We start from the raw sequence: 12168 nt of genomic DNA, 5'->3' as shown, positions 1-12168 counted from the left end.
ACCTGAGCGGGGCGGGGATGGGCGGGGATAGGCGGGGAATGAAGGGGCAGGACCGGGGGAATTATGGCCTTAGCCCTGCGGGTTCCCCTGGTTACCCCAATTTTTACTGGGCTAATTGAAGAACCCAGGCCTGAGATCTTTATTTTTCTCAGTCCCTCATATTCTTACCTCTTTGCCTTTCCTATGGCCCCTTCCAGTCCTCACTCCTTGGGAGAATAGCGCCTGGTTCTCAGTGTTTTCGCTACCTTATTAAATGACTTATATATTCCTTTGTACGCGGACTCAGTATTCAATGAAAACCGTTTGCCAAACTTATTTTGTATATAGCATCACTCCACACTTCATTTTGTTAAATTGACTGCAAAGCCCTGTTCGTTCATGTCACTCTGAGACCTTCAGAGTTTTTTTAACTTCAGAGTTCATGTTCTTGGCTTTGGGGATGAGGATATTGCTTTGCAATATTTACAAAGGTGTTTTAAGGCTAACAGAGTAAGACACACTTAAAAAATAATGCCTGGGGATGCCTCTTTGTTGGCAGAGTGCTTGCCTAGCATGCATGAAGCCCTAAATTGGATCCCTGGCACCACAGGAACACAGCATGGTGAATGTGCTGGCTAGTTTTATGGCAACATGACTTAAGCTAGAGTTATCTGAAAGGAAGGAATCTCAACTGAGGAAAAAAATGTCTCTTTAAGATCCAGCAGTAGGGCATTTTCTCTTTCTTCTTTCTTTTTTTTTCTTTTCTTTTCTTTTTTCCTTTTTCCCCTGAGACAGGGTTTCTTTGTGTAGCCTTGGTTGTCCTGGACTTACTTTGTAGACCAGACTGGCCTCAAACATACCGCGATCTGCCTGCCTTTGCCTCCCAGTGCTGGGATTAAAGGCCTACGCCTTTGTGTAGTCCTGGCTGTCTTAGAACTTACTTCGTAGACCAGGCTGGCCCTGAACTCACTCATGTGCTGGAATTTTCTCAATTAGTGATTGATGAGGGAGGGCCCAGCCCATTGTGGGTGAGGCCACCCCTAAGCAGGTGGTCCTGAGTGCTATAAGAAAGCAGGCTGAGCAAGCCATGAGGACCAAGCCAGTAAGCAGCATCCTTCCATGGCCTCCACATCGGTCCTTGCTTCCAGGTTTGTGCCTTAAGTTCCTGACCTGACTTCCTTGAGTAATGAACATAGAAGCCTAAGACAAATAAACCCTTTCCTCCCCAAGTTGCTTTGCAAGGATAACTCTAAGACCCTGACACACTTGTAATCCCAGCACTAACAAAAAGGAAGCAGGAGAATCAGGAGTTCAGGCCAGCTTTGACTAAATAGTGAATTCATGGCCAGCCTGCACTACATGAAATCCTGTCTAAAAATTTTTTTTCTGGTTTTTCAAGACAAGCTTTCTCTATGTAGCCTTGGCTGTCCTGGACTCACTTTGTAGACCAGGCTGGCCTCGAACTCACAGAGATCCAGCTGCCTCTGCCTCCCACAGTGCTGGGATTACAGATGCGCACCACGGTGCCTGGCTCTGTCTAAACCTTTATAATGAATAAAAATCTTAATATTAGTAATAAAAACCACTATCTTTCCCTCTGACTCCTCCTCAGATGTTTGGAGCAGCTGTGAACACTCTTTTGTTGTTCTGGGGTTTTGTTGTTGTTTGTAGCGTCTTTGTAGTACCGAGTACCCAAAACAAAGTTCCCCCTAGACAGAGCTTTCATGGGCAAAGGGCTTCAGGAGAGGTGGTAGCTGGTTGGGGGGGGGGGGGGGGTTGTAGCCCTAGAAATGCCTTTGGAGAAATTGGCAGGCAAACCAGACTCCAAGGAACATCCAATCCCCAGAAGCCACGAGTTTGACTCTTCTAAGCCACAGACAAGCTTTTCCGGCTGCAGCAGGGACACTGCTCCTTCTGGGACAGGAAGTTCTCTGGGACCTTTGGTAGGCCCATATTCGCAGGAAGACGCTTGGAGAATGCCGCCAGTGACCACAGAGCTATGCGTGGAGCCAGAGCAGAGTCACGAAGTCTCTGGAGAGACACAGTCGGGCCAGTGTGTCCCCCTGGAAGGCCCTGAAGTGAAATAAATGCTGCTTGTTTTTCCCAGGTCTGCCTCAGCTTGCCGTGTTTGCCCCTGAAATATGTGAGGAACTGAATTACAGAGAGATCCTTTTCCCTGAGGTCCAATGAGTGAAATTAATTTTCCTTCCAGATGTAGGAATTTAATTCTGACCATTTCTCATTTCTCATGCCTCTTCCTCACATGGACACCCAACTTCATTGCTTCCACAAAGGGGTGTGGATTCTGAAGCTGGCAGCTGACCCTACCTCTTCAGGCCTGCTGTGTGAACACCAGAGTCCTACTCAAAAGCAGTCCTGTTAGTGGTAAGACTTCTGGTGTGTTTCGTGACCCATGAGATCCCTCATACACTGTAGCTCAGAGCCGACTGTGGAACTCCTATGAAGCATACTGCACACCGAGACAGACTGGCAGATGTGTCTCGGGAAAAGTATCACCCACTTCCTTTCATTAAAAGCAAAGCATATATTAACGGTCTGTGCTGGCTAGCCTTTGTCAACTAGACACAGAGTCACCTGGAAAGAAGGAACTGCAACTGAGAAAGTGCCTCCGTCAGTGTGGCTAATGGGTATGTCTGTGTGTGCAGGCATTTTTTATTATTATTATTATTATTATTATTATTATTATTATTATTATTATTGCTAGTACTTGGAGGAGGGCTCACATTTCCCTGTGCAGGTGCTCCTAGGTTGTATAAGGAAGGTAACAGGACATGATCTAGGAAGTGAGTCAGGAGGCAGGGTCCTCTGTGGTCTCTGTTTCGGGTCCTGCTTCCTGGTCTTGATGGGGGACTGCACCCTGTAACCCACATTAACCTTTTCCTCTTCAAGATGCTTTTGGTCAGTGTTTTATCACAACAACAAAACCAACCAATAAACAAACAAAAAACAAGCCAAAACTAAAGCACAGCCTAATTGTGCCGGGTACTATTGGAGGCACAGCCACTGGACAGAGGGCACACAGCCTACACAGAGGCCAAGGAGACAAAGGCACATTATATGACTGAGTTCCTTGGGTTCTGATTCACTGAAGACCCTGGTACAATGGAACCCAGAATTAATCTCTTTTTTGTTTGCATTCTAGCTGTGGTAAAGCATACATATAATCTGCTGCTTTGGGTTTTTTCACAGTGCTGAATATCAGACCAAAGCCTCACACATGCTAGCAAGCACTCTGCCCTGGAGCTGCACCCTAGGCCCCACTCACAGTGTCACACAGTCATCATCAGTATCCATGTCCAGATTTTTCATTGTTTCTAATCAAAATTCTGCCTCTGAGAACTTCATATTCCTCCTTCCCCTCATCCCTGGTCATTACACTTTTCATTTCTAAAATTTGCTTAATATATAAGCTGGATCGATGCTGTCCTTTTATAGTCTAGCCTGTTTGCTACATATAATGTGGCATACGCAAGCTGCCATACGTGTTTTCAAACTCTCTCCATATTTTAGCGTGTGTTAGAATTTCCTTCCTTCCTAAGGCTGAATGATTTTCCATTGCAGAGATGGGCCATGTTTTCTTTACCCATTCCTCTGCTTGGTAGACATTTGGGGGCTTTTCGTCCTTCAGTGTTAATACTGCTGTAACTACTGACGGTCAGGTATCCTCAGTTCTTTGGAATATAACCAGGAGTGCAATTGCTCTCTCCTGTGGTCATTCTGTGATTTATATTAGAGACATTGTTACAATGTTTTTCATTGATATTCCAGCCAGCAATGTATAATTTGTATCCTGCTTGGTTACATCAATGTGAGCAAAAGTCAGGTGTGTGGCCTCTAAGCACACTGAGAGCCAAGTGTGTATCTAGGCTGTGGGTGTCCTTCTCCCCTGCTATGACATCAGCTGTGCTCTGCTGCCATGACATCAGCCGTGCTCTGATGGGGATATACCATCCCCAGGGCCCCTGAAGCCCCGCGGAGCAGAGTGGAAGCTGGGGTATGAGAGACACACTGCGTGGGAGAGAAAACAGCCTGTCGTTGGAATACGCCACCAAAGTTCATCTCTGTACTTACGGCAGCAAACTCCAGTCCATCCTGACTATTGCTGCATCTGAGCTCTGCGGCTTTGAAATACCAGATGCATCTTCTTCCCATTCTTGTTTTCTTAAATATAGAGCATATTATCATTTCTTCCCACTAGAATTGATTCTTTACTTGGCATAGATTTCCTGAGTGCCTATTGTGCACCACAGCTGTGCCTCTTAAGATGTGCTTGGCCTTATAGATCTCAGAAATAAAGACATATGGAGCTGGATGTGGTGGCACATGCCTTTAATCCCAGCACTCAGGAAGAAGAGGCAGGGAGATCCCTGTGAGTTCGAGGCCAGCCTGGTCTACAAAGTGAGTCCAGGACATGCGGGATGATTACACAGAGAAACCCTGTCTCAAAAAATCAAAACCAAGCAACAACCAAACTAACTAACAAAACCCAAATAAGACAAATGGAATGTAGCTTAGTTGGTGGAGGGCTTTCTTCAAATGCTGGGAGGTCCTGGATTTGATTTCCAGCACCACATAAATAGGTATGAAACACTTGAAAGCCATTTACTAAAATATTCATTTATTGATATTGGTTGATAAATAATGATATTGGTTATAGTACTGTTAGTTGCCTGGGTCAGTTGGACTCAGAGACATAATCCTTTGTAAACACTGTTAAAGATTTCTGTAAGCATCTCATTCCTTCCTCATGTGATACCTTCTGTACTGTTCAATAAAGACGGAGAGGGAATGCATTCATGCCTACACTCCACTTACTTTCTCTACTTATAAACTGTTCAGGATTCCCGGTATAGGGAATGACGCCACCCAAAGTGGGCATATTTTCCTACCTCAAAGAACACAATTAAGATAATTCCATCAGACATGTCCACAGACCACCACAGATCCAATACCTCACTAAGCCTCTCTTCCCAGGTGATTTTAGATTGTGTCAGTTTGGTAGTTTTCCCATCCCAGAGGGAGACATGAAGGAATTCATGGGCAAAGGGCTTCTTTTTTGTTTGTTTGTTTGTTTTTTGTTTTTTGTTTTTTCGAGACATGGTTTCTCTGTGTAGCCTTGGCTGTCCTGGACTCACTTTATAGACCAGGCTGGCCTTGAACTCAGGCTGGCCTCGAACTCACGCCGATCTGCCTGCCTCCGCCTGCCTCTGCCTCCCGAGTGCTGGGATTAAAGGCATGCGCCACCACACCTGACCTTCAAAGGGTTTCTTTTGTACCTGTAGTCAAAGGTTCTTTTATTTTTCAACTTTCAGATTCAAAGACTTTGTTTAAGAAGATCATTCTAGATTATAGCCAAGTGTCAGCAGAAACTTTTGATTTCTTTTGTGTTACCATTAGCAGGGAGACCCATAGCTATTGGGGAACAGCCAATGTGTCTCATTCTGTGACCCAGCCACTTCTGTCATAATTTAATGCAAGCCCTTTTCTCTGATAGTTGCTTATCAGCAGCCCCAGGCTGAGGATTTGCATATGTTTTCCTACATTGTGTGTGGTTATGAGGTGTTGCCAGAGCTGGGTCTCTTAAGCTGGAATGCAGTCTGTCATGCATGATGCATCTCCTTGCCAATGGCCTGTGAATGGGCAGGAAGATGGTGTGCCTGGGCCTTTCGCCACTGCTCTGTGCCAGACTGCTAATGGGTCAAGGAAGCCACCCAAGTGCCCATCAACAGAAAACACACAAAGTGTGAGCCTTTGACCTGCCGAGCTTGCTGACCAAGCGTGCTAGGTTGAATAAGAACGGCTCCTTATAGGCTCATATATTTGAATACTTGGTCATCAGGAAGTGGCACTATTTGAGGGGATTAGGAGGTGTGACCATGTTGGAGGAAGTGTGTCACAAGGGGTGCACTTTGAGGGCTCGAAAGCCCAAGCCAGGTCTGGTGTCATTCTCCCTTCCTGCCGCCTGTGGATCCAGATGTAGAACTCTCAGCTCCCTCTCCAGCACCATGTCTGCCTGCACGCCGCCATGCTTCCCACCATGACAATAATGATCTAAACCTCTGAAATGTAAGCCAACCCATGGTGTCTTTAGAACACTGACTAGGACACCAAGCTAAGGTCTTACACCATGACAAATTCTTGAAGGGGAGTGAGTGAGGCAGTGGGACAAGGCCTTACCTCAAGCCTTTACTCTTTTCCTGTGTCCAGAGCCTCCATTTATTCTGGCCATACAGAACGCACAGGACTCATGGGCCTTGGATTTCTTGTTCCTCCTGAGATGTTGTGGACTCTGAAGCCAATGGGAAGAGTGGCTCCTGTGGTGAATGGGGAAGCAGGAGACAGGGGAGGCAGCCTTCCTCTCGTAGGAGCCTAATAGAAGAAGAGCTCAGCTAGGTCCTGATGTTAGACCACCTGGTCCCAGTGCTGACTTTGTCCCTCATCAGCAGTGTTCCCTTGGACTCCAGACCTTCTAGGCCTCAGTTTCCACAGATGCCAGACACGTGTTGTGATAATTATACCCTATCTGGGAGGCTGTTAAAAAGCTTGGCATGGTTCATGGACCACACTTCTTTGTAGTACCCTCTGGACCAATAGCAGAGTCTGAGCCAGAAGAAAACAACCTCTGTAATACTCGAATTTTTTTTTTTTAAGTTGTATGGGTGTGTGTGCATATGTCACTATGCACCCATGCCCACAGGAGCACAGGCTGTCACGCGTCTTCCTCTATTGTGCTCCATATTGTTTCCTTGAGATAATAGCTCTTACTAACGGGGTCCATGGTTTCTCCAGTTATGCTGGCTGGCCAGAAAGTGTGTCCTCCTGTCTCTGACCACTTCCCTTCCTCATCACTGGGGCCACAAGGGCACCAGCCATACTCAGCTTTTTACCAGAGCGCTGGGGAGTGGGTCCTCACGGTTTTACAGCAAATGCTCTTACCTAGTGGCCATTCGCCCAGCCTTTGCTTTTTATGAATAAAGATTTTGTTTCTAATGGAATTTTTGCACTTCCTTCCCTCCCTCCCATCCTCCTTTCCTCCCTCCCATCCTCCTTCCTTTTCTTTCATCCTTTCAGTGTTTTGAGACAGGGTCTTGCTAAGAAGACTAAAGTAGCCTCAAAACTGCTGATTCAACAGCTTCACCCTCTCTAGTGCCAGGATTACAAGTGTGAGCCACCAGGTCTGACTTGGTTTTGTTGGTTTGTTTGTTATTAAGTTGCATTTGTGTATTATTATTTTTTTTTAAAGAACTCTCTTTTTGTGGTGTGTGTATGTGTGTGTGTGTGTGTGTGTGTGTGTGTGTGTGTGTGTGTGTGCGCGTGCACTAATATTGTCAGTTGACAGGATCTGAAATCACCATGGAGACATGGTGACATGGAGACACATGGTGGGGGGGGGGCAGGGGGGATTGTTCCACCCTGGATGTAGGCAGCACCACTCTCCAGGCTTGAGATACACTCCAGAAATCTGCTGAGCATCTGCATCCATTCTTACTGCTCCCGACTGCAGATGCAGTACAACTCGTTGCTGTACACTCCTGCTGCCATGCCTTCTGTGCCCATGGACTGTGCACTCAAACTGTGAGCCAAAAGGAACCCTCTTATATCCAGTTGCTTTTGTTATAGCACCAAGTAAAATAACCATCGCACCCTCTTCTGGAGGACACCAAGGACAGTGGTTCTACAGAGCCTCCCAGCCAGTCTCCCTTGGCCAAGCAGTTGGCACCATTCAGTTCCCTGAGCTCACACACACTCCAGCTTTCTCCACCCTGGCCTGGATCTTTGCCCAAACCCACAAGAACAAGGATGTTGACTTTGGGCTTTTCAAACAAAAGATCCTGCCCTATCAGGATCTGCACTTGTCAGAGACACAGGCACATTACAAATCATTTTCTTCCCCATCCACAGATCTGAAGTGTTAGGGGACCGTTTCTCCTTCCTGTGCATACAAACCCTGCTTTAGTTGCCAGAGTGCTAGTCTAGCATGCAGGAAGGCCTGGGTTGGACCTCCAGCACCACACAAAGCCATGTATGGCGACACATGCCTGTAATCTTAGCATTCAGGAGGTAGAGAAGAGGACCAGTAATCCAAGGTCATTCTTGGCTACATAGCATGCTGGAGGCCAGCCTGGCTACACGAGATCTTGTCAAAACAAAACAAAACAAAACACAAAAGCTGAGCCAGGTGTACTGGTGCACACCCTTAATTCCAGCACTTAGTAGGTAGAGGCAGAGGCCAGCCTGGCCTATATATCCAGTTCTTCCTGGACAGCCAGGACTACATAGGTAGACATTGTCTCAAAAAACAAAATAACAAAGACACAAAAGCAATAAAGGCTACCATGACTTCTCAATGTGGAAAAGCATTTCCTGAAAGGCTGGTGACCCGAGTTCAGTTCCTGGGGCTTTCAAGAGGGAAGGAAGGAAGGAAGGACGAAAGGAAGGAGAGAACCAATTCCTGAAAGTTAGCTTCAGGCCTCCACAGACATGCTGCGGCACACACACACACACACACACACCACATACACATACACACAGATACATACACATATATACAAACACACACAGACACACATGTAATTAAAAAGAACGTTTAAACAGCAGCAATGAAACCCAAATCACAACAAACCCCGAAATCCTGCACCTGGAGTCAGCATTTCTGGCCTTGGTAGGTACAGCAGCTCCCTTCTCCTTCGTTTCTGTCTCTTTCCATTTCTACCTTCCCCAGAGCTCTGGAAAATGAGAGAAGCCCTGCTCTGCCCTTGCTCTTTTTTTTTTTTTTTTATAAACATACTAATAAATAAAACCATGCCAAAGAGTGGTAAAGGTTATGACTGCTTTATCTTGCAGTCTAGGGATTAAACCTGGGGCCTTATACATTTGGGACAAGAACTCTGACTGAGCCTCATCGAGCTCTGTGATAGGTGCTATGCTTATTTTTTAAAATAATTTATTTACTTTTTAAAATTGTATTTGCATTGATGTTTTGCCTGCACATATTTCTCTGTGAGAGTGTCAGATCTTGGAGTTACAGATAGTTGTAAACTGCCATCTAGGTGCTGGGAGTTGAACCCAGGTCCTCTGGAAGAACAGTCAGGGCTCTTAACCGCCGAGTCATCTCTCCAGCCTGGTGCTGTGTTTATTTTAAGAAAAATCAGTTCTTTAAGTGAAAGGGATGGTTTTTGTCTGGATGCCTAGTCAAAAGACAGTTGCAGAATGCAAACCAGGAGACCCGCGACAAGGTACCAGTGCAAAGGAGCCTAGCCATTTGGCGTCCTTTCCACTCCACCAATTTGTCATTGTGTCTTCATGATGCCTCTCACTTGGAACAGACCAACCTTGGAGCCTTTTGAGGATGAGAAACCTGACTAAATGGGTCTTCTGGCCATTTGGAAGGGCATACATCACTTTCTGTGCCTTGGTGGCTTCACTGTGGGAAGGCTGCCAGCCTCGGCCAAGGGTCCTTGTGGTGTTTTGACTAGGTCTGACCCCTATAGGTTCATGTGTTTGAATGCTTGGCCATAGGGAGTGACACTGTTAGGAGGTGTGGCCTTATTGGAGGAAGTGCATCACTTTGTAGGCAGGCTCTAAGAGTTGTCTTGGAAGAAACAAAACAAAGCAAACAAACAAACAGAAAACAGGCCAGCCTGGTCTACAAAGTGAGTCCAGGACAGCTAGGGCTACACAGAGAAACCTTGTCTCAAAAAAGCAAAACCAATCCAAACCAAAACAGAGTTGCCTTGGTGGTGGTGTCTCTTCACAGCAATAAAACCCTAACTAAGACAGTCCTTCTGGGGTCTTATAGGAAGCCCTCCCTCTCTGTTGCCCAGGCCATGCTGCCTGGACCCTCCTTGCTTTTGGTTGACTCTCATTAATCTTTGAAATCTAAGCCCAGATGTTAACCTGTTACCCCTTCTAGCTAGCGTCCCTGCTCCCATCCCAGCTTCCTCTACCTTCCCAATGACTTCTTACACTTAGTCTAGAAAGGCCCTGTGTCTACCTCCTGCTGTGCTCAATACACTACGTGAAGACAATAGCCTCCTAGTGGAGGTCAGCCTTGTGGAGATGTGCTGCACCTGGCATCTAAGAGAGAAACGAATGCATGGCTGAAGAATAAATGGACAAAGGATAGACATCTGTGCCCCTTCTTTATTTGTTTTGGCTGGATTATTTGTGCCAGTGAACTTCCAAGACAGCGACTATTGAGTTCCCACCCAAGGGACAAAGCTTCTCTGTTGACCTCCCTTAGGAGGTGGGGGCGGGGGCTGAGGGGTGGGCTTGTACTTATTGCACTAGTGGTGCAATAATCATGAAGACCACCAGGTGGCGCCAAGTGTCCTTTGCTGGAAAGTTTGATTCCATCTCTTCAGAGCCCTTGGAGCATCTCCAGAAGAGCAGCAGTTGACTTTCTTTTCCTTTAAAAAGATTCTTTCTATCTATCTATCTATCTATCTATCTATCTATCTATCTATCTATCTATCTATCTATCTATCTATCTCCATGTATGTGTGTGTGGGTACACACGGGCCAGAGAATATGTGTAGAGCTTGAAGCACAGCTTTTGGAATTTTGGGAATTGCTTCTCACCAACCATGTGGGCCTTGGGGCATGAGCTCAGGTCATCAAGCTTGACAGCAAGCACCTTTACGCACTGAGCCATCTCTGTGCCTCACCCCTTTCTTCTAAATGCAGTATTTGTGTGTGCAGATGTGAAGTCCGGAGACCAACCTCCAACATCCTGCTCTATGCCCTTTTGAGGCAAGCCTCCTGTGGGCCTGGAGCTCACCAGTTAGTTGATGCTGGCTAGCTTGTTTTCTGGAGCTTTTCCTAAAACCCCAAGTCCCAAATCCAGCCTGTGGAAGCACAGTGGTTTTGTTAAGAGTCATCTTGGTTTGCCGAGGAGGAGAAACTAGCTTGAGTGACTCTCAGGGAGAGACGCTGTTGCCCTTCTTGCTCTTACAAGGCTCTAGCCATCCCAGCTACAGCCGATACCTGAGCGAGCATGGCTGCGCACCCGGCCACATACACACACCTGTCCCGAATAGGCTAGAAGGATGCCTCTACTGTGTGTCTCATTGACTGGAGGGCTGTGCAGGGGCAGATGGAAAAAAATTTGGTCTCCTCTGGCTATGGAGCCACTCACAGCTTTTAATAATGGAGCATCTTTTACCATCCCTCCATAGCCTTGTTCTTCCTTCTGTCAGAGAGGGCTTTCTTCTCACACAGGCAACTTCTCTGGGAGATTTGGGTATTGGGGGGGGCGGGGTTCTGTTCAAATCCAAGAATGATCTACAATAGCCCTACTTCTGGTTTTGAATGAGTGAGTTTATTAAGTATATAAAAAGCCTACGCTAAACGAATAACTAGCAGGTGGCAGATAGACAGACAGAGATTATAGTCAAATCGAGTGCTGAAAGAAAACATCCGGCAGAAATGGACTGGGAAGCTGCTGAAGCAGATTCCTTGGTGGAAGTAGTGACGGAGAGACCACCAGGGGGCACTTCCGCTCGCGCCAATTACTCATACCATTTGGCTTGTGGAAATCGAGCTGTCTGGCTATGATTTGTGCACATTTCTCTTTGTGCTCCAGGATTCAATAAAATGTTTACGTCATAGAAATAGATGCTGTGGTAAAGATTTCAAATCTTCTACGCTACACAGAGTGGCCCCAACTTCAAGGTCCTGGCTTGGCTGAATCCCATTGTTAGCATCTTTCTGGGTAGAGGAAGGGTCTGGAAGCTGAGTCTAGGGGAGATCAGGCGTTCCGTGGGGAGGAGAGGGTGGCTGGAAAGGTCAGGTTGTGCCACAAGACAGGAATAGAGAAAGGAGCTAGGAGGAGAAACTGAGAGCCATCTTGGAGACCCAGGAAATACAAGGTTAATCTAAGCCCCTTTAGCTACAAAAACCCAGAGACACGAGAGTCGGAATCCGGGGGGCTCTCAGAACACCAGCTCTCTGGATCATTTCTTGTATAAGACTATGGGGGTGAGGAGAGGGCATATGACAGGAGGGAGAGGGCATGGGAGGTTTCAGGGTATGGAAAGAAGCCAGGGGTCCTCACTCTCCTGGGGCAGAGCAACCTTAAACATCCCCCTCACACTCTTGGGGCAAAGTTGGATGCAGGTCCTGGCTGTATGTTGGGGATGGCTGAGGTTCCTGCCCTATACACGTAGC

This window comes from Acomys russatus, chromosome 1 (assembly GCF_903995435.1).
Source record: "Acomys russatus chromosome 1, mAcoRus1.1, whole genome shotgun sequence".
Classification (NCBI taxonomy): Eukaryota; Metazoa; Chordata; class Mammalia; order Rodentia; family Muridae; genus Acomys; species Acomys russatus.
The sequence above is the reverse complement of the archived record's forward strand: the minus strand, read 5'-3'. Positions refer to the sequence as shown.